Below are 7,435 nucleotides of genomic sequence, written 5' to 3'. Positions count from 1 at the left end.
GTCTAGAATTGTTACCCATATAGTTACTTGTTCGTTTGTAGTGCTAGGGTCGTAGGCTAGGCATTCTGCATTGTTCATTCCTCCTCCATTTGTACTGCACTGCATCACTAGATGTACCTACGTAAAGACACATAAGCCATCAATCTTTTTATTTAAGAGCTCTACCTGGTTTGATAAAATGGTGACCGGGTTGAGGTTGAAAACACCAGCTGCTTTATTAAGCTTTGTCTTCATGACTTGCCACTGATAATTATTCAGTGACATCTCTTCAATGAACTCATAGGCCTCTTCAGGTGTTTTATTATTTAAGGTTCCACCGGCCGCTGCATCGACCATCTATCTCATTGAGGGATTCAAACCATTGTGGAAAGTTTGAACCTGTAGCCACAAAGGTAATCCATGGTGAGGGCACCTTCTCAATAAATACTTGTATCTCTCCCATACATCATATAGTGTTTCTAAATCTATCTGCACAAAATAAGAGATATCATTCCTCAATTTAGTCGTTTTACCCGGCGAAAAATATTTGAGTATACATTTTTCGGTCATTAGCTCCCAAGTAGTGATTGATCCCCGTGGTAACGAGTTCAACCACTTTTTTACCTTATTTCTTAATGAAAAGGGAAATAACTGAAGGCAAATGGCATCGTCAGAAATGCCATTGATCTTAAAGGTGTCGCAGAATTCCAGAAAATTTGCTAAATGAGTGTCTGGACCCTCGTCCTGCAAACCATCAAACTGAACAAACTGTTGTATCATTTAAATAGTGTTAGGTTTCAGTTCAAAATTATTTGCAGCAACAGCAGGTCTAATTATACTCGATTCAGTTCCTGTTAAAGTAGGTTTAGCATAATCATACATAGTACGAGGAGCAGGATCCTGATTTACTGGATTTGCAGCAACCACAGGAGGTAGCAGATTATTCTGATTATTAGTCATCTCCTCAGTTGTAGTATGGATATCATCCTCTCGCTCTTCCTCTATAGTACGAGGAGCAAGATCCTGATTTACTGCGTGTAACGCCCCCACGCCCGAAACTGTCGCCGGAGTCGAGCTTGAGGAGTTACCGAACATAATTTATCAAAATAAGAACTTTAAATCTTTTGTTTCTACATTCACAGCTTTCTAGCTACTCGCGTCATAGTTACAAGAAAAATCATATCTCGAGTTAAAAAACTCGAAATCAAGATCCGTAAATTTTCCATAAATCTAGACTCATATATCTATTTACTGATTTTTTTTCTAGAATTTTTGATTGGGCCAATTAGTACAGTTTATTAGTTAAAGTCTCCCCTGTTTCAGGGTTCGACTGCTCTAACATCTGTGTATTACGAATAAGATATCTCTCTATACAGAATTTCAATGACTACAAGGTTTGTCTCTATTAAAACTAGACTCAATAAGGAATCTGTACATATAAAGAATGACTTCTAATTATTTGTTTAAAATTTATTATGAATTTTTAAAGTCAAAATAAAGGATCTAGAAATCACTCTGGCCCTATTTCACAAGGTTTCAAATATCTCATAAAGTATAATTTATATGCCTTTTTTTTTATCCATATGAAAATAGACTCATTAAGCTTAAATTTCATAACTTTCTCATCATTTAATTTCATTTATACTATTTTTAGTGATTTTTCAAATTCATGTCATTGCTGCAGTAATATTCTGTTTTAAGGCAAATTTCATCTTTTCAGGAGTTGTTATGAACTAGATAACCTATTAAACTTCCATAATATCAAACATGATCTAAATTAGCCATCACCATGACTTATCAATATCAAACATTTTCTCAACCAAACATGGCCATATCATAAAATTATTTACACAAAATAAGTATATTGCTATACATGGCATACTTAAGTTTTACAAGCCATTTACCCAGATGAAAGTCCTTTGGATAGTGTGATCGAACCTTCGACCCGTCCCGATTCCCGAGCTGGCTTGTTCAAAACTACAGTAAATAAAAAGGAGGGAGTAAGCATAAATGCTTAGTAAGTTCATATGTAAATAACAAGTAACATAACAATACAAATATACCAAACAACTTTAGCATGGTATCACCAAAACATATATCATATTTCTAAACATCATTCATCATTTGACTACCTTATCGTTGTTGTATCTATTATCAACCCAAGGGTTAAGAACATACCTGTCCAAAGTGTCCATTTCACAACACTTATCAAAACGTCGCTTGCATCTTAAGTGTTCTTTCATTTCACTAGAAATTTCACCCGTTGAACACATCGGAATACAACTCGGATACACGGATAATTTGCACATAAGTGCCTCATATGTAATCAAGAAATCATGTAAACTGCCCCTAAGTGAACTCGGACTCAACTCAACGAGCTCGGGCGTTCGCATCCATAAGTGAACTCGAACTCAACTCAACGAGTTCGGATGCCTAGTTACATTTCACAAACTCGGACTCAACTCAACGAGTTCGGACATTCTCATCCATAAGTGAACTCGGACTCAACTCAACGAGTTCGGATGCTCAACCATCCTAGTGACATGTCACTTGTATCCTAATCTATTCCTAAGGTTCAAACGGGCTTTTTTCCTCGATCTCACATTGCCGTCTTCCATGGAATATCGGAACCGATACTCGGTAGCAATTCATATTTATCAAGTAGTAAACATAATTTGCATATTACTCAACATTAACCACAGAGCATAATATTTCACGATAAAAAAATCAGCATATCATATAATTAACATCAATAACTTAAAAATAACAATTATGCTACATTATTTACACATGAACTTACCTCGTATGCGAAAATGGGTACTTTTACCATTTCGTCCACAACTTGGTATTTTTCCATTTTAGCCCGAATTTCAGTTTTCCTTGCTCTATCATTTAAAATATAGTCTAATTAGGACTCACATTATTCAAATTGACCCAAAATCATATTTTGGCAAACTTATAGTTTTGCCCCTAAACTTTTGCATATTTACACTTTTACCCCAAAGCTCGTAAATTAAACTTCAGCCTATTTTCTTATGTTTTATGACATGCTGATCATTTTTCCCTTCTATGGAAACATCAAATTCTCACTCTAACATGTACTTATGACTATTAGGTATTTTTACCGATTAAGCCCTTTTCCTCGTTTTCACTTAAAACCGAGTAGTACAAGTTGTCTAACATAATTTAAAACCTCATATTCTATCATAAAACACCAAAATACACAAATTTCACCTATGGGTATTTTTTCAAATATGAACCCTAGGTTGAATTATTGCTAGCATAAGCTTAATCGAGCTACCGGGACTCCAAAAACGTAAAAATCATTAAAAACGAGGCTAGAACGGACTTACAATCGAGCTTGGAAGCTTGAAAAACCCTAGCCATGGTTTCTCCTTGCTATATTCGGCCATGGGGTTGAAGATGAGCAAAATTGGCTTTTAATTTTGTATTTTAATTCATTTTACCCCTAAATGACCAAAATGCCCTTACTACTAAACTTTCCAAAAATTCCATCCATGTCCAATTTTTGTCCATAGACTTAGAAATTGGTAAAATTTCTATTTAAGACCTCCTAATTAATATTTCAAAACAATTTCATACTAGAAACTTCTATAATGCAAGTTTTACAAATTATTCGATTTAGTCCCTAATTTCAATTTAAGCACTTTATGCATAAAATTTCTTCATGAAATTTTCACACAATCATGCAATCATATCATAGACCTCAAAATAATCATAAAATAATTATTTCTATCTCGGATTTTGTGGTCACGAAACCGCTATTCCGACTAGGCCCAAAATCAGGATATTACACTGCAAGCTGTACTCTCGATCTCACTGTCAAAAAGCAAAGGTCCTAACGGGTTCTTCCTAGTCATAAACTAGAGACACCTGCCAGAAGCAATTAAAAAGAAAACTTAAACTTAAAAACAAAAGGTAAATTGCAATAAAAGTAAAAATGGCTAAAGTAATAAAAATAAAGCGTTTCTAATATCTTAGTCCTTGGCAACGGCGCCAAAAACTTGATGATCGTGAAACTAACTAAAAAATTCGACTAAGGCAAGCGCACCTATCGAACAGTAGTATAGTTATGGTGAGACCAGGAATATCGTATCCACTAGGACTAAAAGTACTAGTAATTACTATCTTTTTATTATCTAGCCTAACAATTAAAAGAATGTTTTAACTAAGACTAATTATCTAATTAACTAAGATTATGACAGAGGTAAAATTTTGAAAAATATTGTCTAGAAAACTGATGGAAAAGACAATACCCAAGGAAGAATCCACCTAGACTTCACATATCACTTCTGAATTAGACGATTTATTCACTTGACTTAATACGTAGAAATCCCTGATTTATGTTAATATCTCTCTCGAGACTAAGAACAACTGACTCTAGGTTGATTAATTGAAATCTCTTTCTAATTAAAACCCCTATTTTCGCATTAACTCGGTCTATGGATTCCCTTATTAGATTTGACTCTAATCCGGCAGATTTATGTCGTTTTATCTTTAGAATTGCATGCAACTCCGCTTAATTATGAATGATCTACTATTCAACAGAGACTTTTGCTACATTGAATAAGCACATCAAAACCTGAATTAATATCCTGAAATATTAAAACAAGAATTAAAACTCACAATTAAAATTAAGAACAAGTATTTATCATATAATTCAAACAGTAATAAGATCTGTCTTAGGTTTCATCTCCCTTAGGTATTTAGGGAGTTTAGTTCATAATAATGGAAAACATCTCAAAATTGGGAAAACAACAAAACATAAAGAAACCCAAAAAACTTCTAAGGAAATTGAATGGAGATCTTCAGTCTTGAAGTAGATCCTGCTTCTGAGATAATTCCAATCGCTGTCCTTGAGTATTTTCTGCTTCCTCCTCTGTCTCTTCCCTTTAATCCTCTTCTAGGGTGTTTATATAGATTTTGGAATGCTTCAAAACCCTCAAAATTAGCCTTTTTCGAGTAGAATTAGACTTGGGCTCGACAAGGGCAAATTAGACTTGGGCTCAACAAGGGCACGGCTGTGTGGCACGCCCGTGTGATGGTGTTCAGGCCGTGTGTAATTCTGAGTTTGTTTTTAGTCGACACGGCAATGACACACGGTCGTGTGGCCTGCCCGTGTGTATCACACGGGCGTGTGGTTTACCCATGTGAAAATGCCTAGGCCATGTGAAATACTGAAATAAGCTCAATTTGTCCGTTTTTGGCTCGTTTCTTGCTCTTTTCACCTTCCTATGCTCACCTGAGTATAAAAAAAATTAAATTAAAGGATTAGGAGCATCAAATTCACTAACTCTTATGATAAATCATCCAAAAATATGCCAAGCATGGGATAAAAATATGTATATATTATGGTTTATCAGTTAGCTTCTTTTGAGTATGTTTTGTAATGTTGGAATATGCAATCTTATGTATAAATGGAAATCCTTATGTTTATTTGGTAAACCTTGTAGCATGTTCAAAATGTAATAATAATAATAATAATAATAATAATAATAATAATATGGTTAGTTTTGGGAGCTTAAATTGGAAATTGATATTAGACAAAGTCTTGTTAAGTTATTTAAATGTTTAGCTATGAATTGAAGTGCCTATGAATGGTACATTGGTTAGAAGCTTTAGGCTGATTGTTTTGACATGTTTAGGAGTGTATTAATAGTGTTTAGATCATAGGAATGTATATGTTATTGGTGTATCTTGTTGGGCAAGATTTGGTATTGAATTGACTTGAATTAGGGGTTAAATGGTGAGTGCACGGCCTGGGACATGGGTTATCACACGGTCGTGTGTCACACACGATCACCCCACACGGCCGTGTGTGCTTTATTGTTTTAGGTGCAAGTTTCATACGGTTTGAGACATGGTTTGAAACACGACCGTGTGTCTCAAGTCAGTGGGTTACATGGGCTAGCACATGGCCGTGTGTGCCAAGTCAGTGAGTTACATGGTTAGACACACGAGCTGGGACATGGCCGTGTGTCCTTACTTCGAATCCTCACACGGTCTGAGCTATGTCACACCGCCGTGTGACCCCTGCTTTTTAAATTTTCAAATTTATCTAAAATTTTCAGTTTTGTTTTGATTTAATCCTAAATTTTTCTTAAACTATTTTTAGGACCCCGTAAGCCCAATTTAAGGCGCATAATTGTATTCATACCACGAATAGATATTTTTTATTATATGTTTATAAATTAATTGTTTAACTGTTCAGAAATAAAGTGAAATGTCCTATTTTGATCAGTAACACTCTATAACCTTAATCTGGAAACGGAGACGGGATATGAGTGTTACACATTTACAAGTGAAAAGCAACACATATACACAAGAAACATAACCACATGACCTTGGCTAAATAACATAGTTAAAACTCCTATTACATATACCCCCTATACATGCCATTTATAATCATAGCCAAAATGGCCAAAACTACCAAAATGATTGACAAATAGTGTGACAGAGCTTCAACAAGATTCCAACTGATCAATCTTTTCGATGATCTACAAAACAAATAAAACAACTACGTAAGCAACTAGTTCTGTAATAGCCCGATTTTGGGCCTAGTCGGAACAGTAGTTTCGAGACCACAAATCTGACGAGGAAAAAAATTAATTTTTATTATATTTTTATGGTCTTCGATTCCATGGAATGATTTTGTGAAAAATTCGTTTGAAAATTATTTGGGCACTCAAAAGGACTAAATTATAAAAAGTGCAAAAGTTGAGTTCTACATATTATAGGTGTCCAAATTTTTATGAAATTTTAAATTGGAAGTCCTTAAATGGTAATTATACCATTGGTTAATTTTTTGGACAAAAATGGACATGAAATAGGTGAAATAGAATATTTTTAAGTTAGAGGCATTTTGATCATTTAGTAACTAAAATGAATTAGAAACAAAATTAAAAGCCAATTTTTGTCCATCTTCAACCCCATGACTGAATTTCAAAAGGGGAAACCATGGATAGGATTTTTCAAGCTTCCAAGCTCGATTGTAAGTCTGTACTAGCCCCGTTTTTAATGATTTTTACATTTTTGAGATCCTCGTAACTCGGTTTAGCTATTTCTACCATTATTTTGAGCTAGGGTTTGTGTTTAAAATTTACCCATGGATGACATACATGTGTTTTGATGTTTTATGGAAGAATATGAATGTTTGGAGTGTGATAAACAACTTTACTAAGTGATTTTTGATGAAATTTCATAAAAGGACCTATTTGTAAAAGTTGTAAAATATGTGTAGAAAATTTGATTTAGTGAAAAATTTGGGATGCTATAACAGGTAATATGAATCGGCTAGGCTTGGGTATTGAGAAAAATAGATACATTTCATTTTACGAGCCTAGGGGAAAATTTGTAAATATGTAAACTTTAAGGGCAAAAATGTAATTTTTCTATAATATGATTTTTGGACTGATTTGAATAGTATAATAATTTA

General features: G+C 34.2%; 1 non-coding gene across 1 annotated transcript; it reads left to right on the top strand.

The window, feature by feature from the left end:
- The first annotated feature begins 394 nt into the window (after positions 1-394).
- On the top strand, positions 395-501 carry LOC121213046 (small nucleolar RNA R71). Its single transcript, XR_005908416.1, has one exon. It is a non-coding gene; the product is annotated as a small nucleolar RNA R71 (small nucleolar RNA).
- The last annotated feature ends 6,934 nt before the right edge of the window (positions 502-7,435 follow it).

The sequence above is a fragment of the Gossypium hirsutum genome, chromosome A13, assembly GCF_007990345.1.
Source record: "Gossypium hirsutum isolate 1008001.06 chromosome A13, Gossypium_hirsutum_v2.1, whole genome shotgun sequence".
Classification (NCBI taxonomy): domain Eukaryota; kingdom Viridiplantae; phylum Streptophyta; class Magnoliopsida; order Malvales; family Malvaceae; genus Gossypium; species Gossypium hirsutum.
The sequence above is the reverse complement of the archived record's forward strand: the minus strand, read 5'-3'. Positions and strand labels throughout refer to the sequence as shown.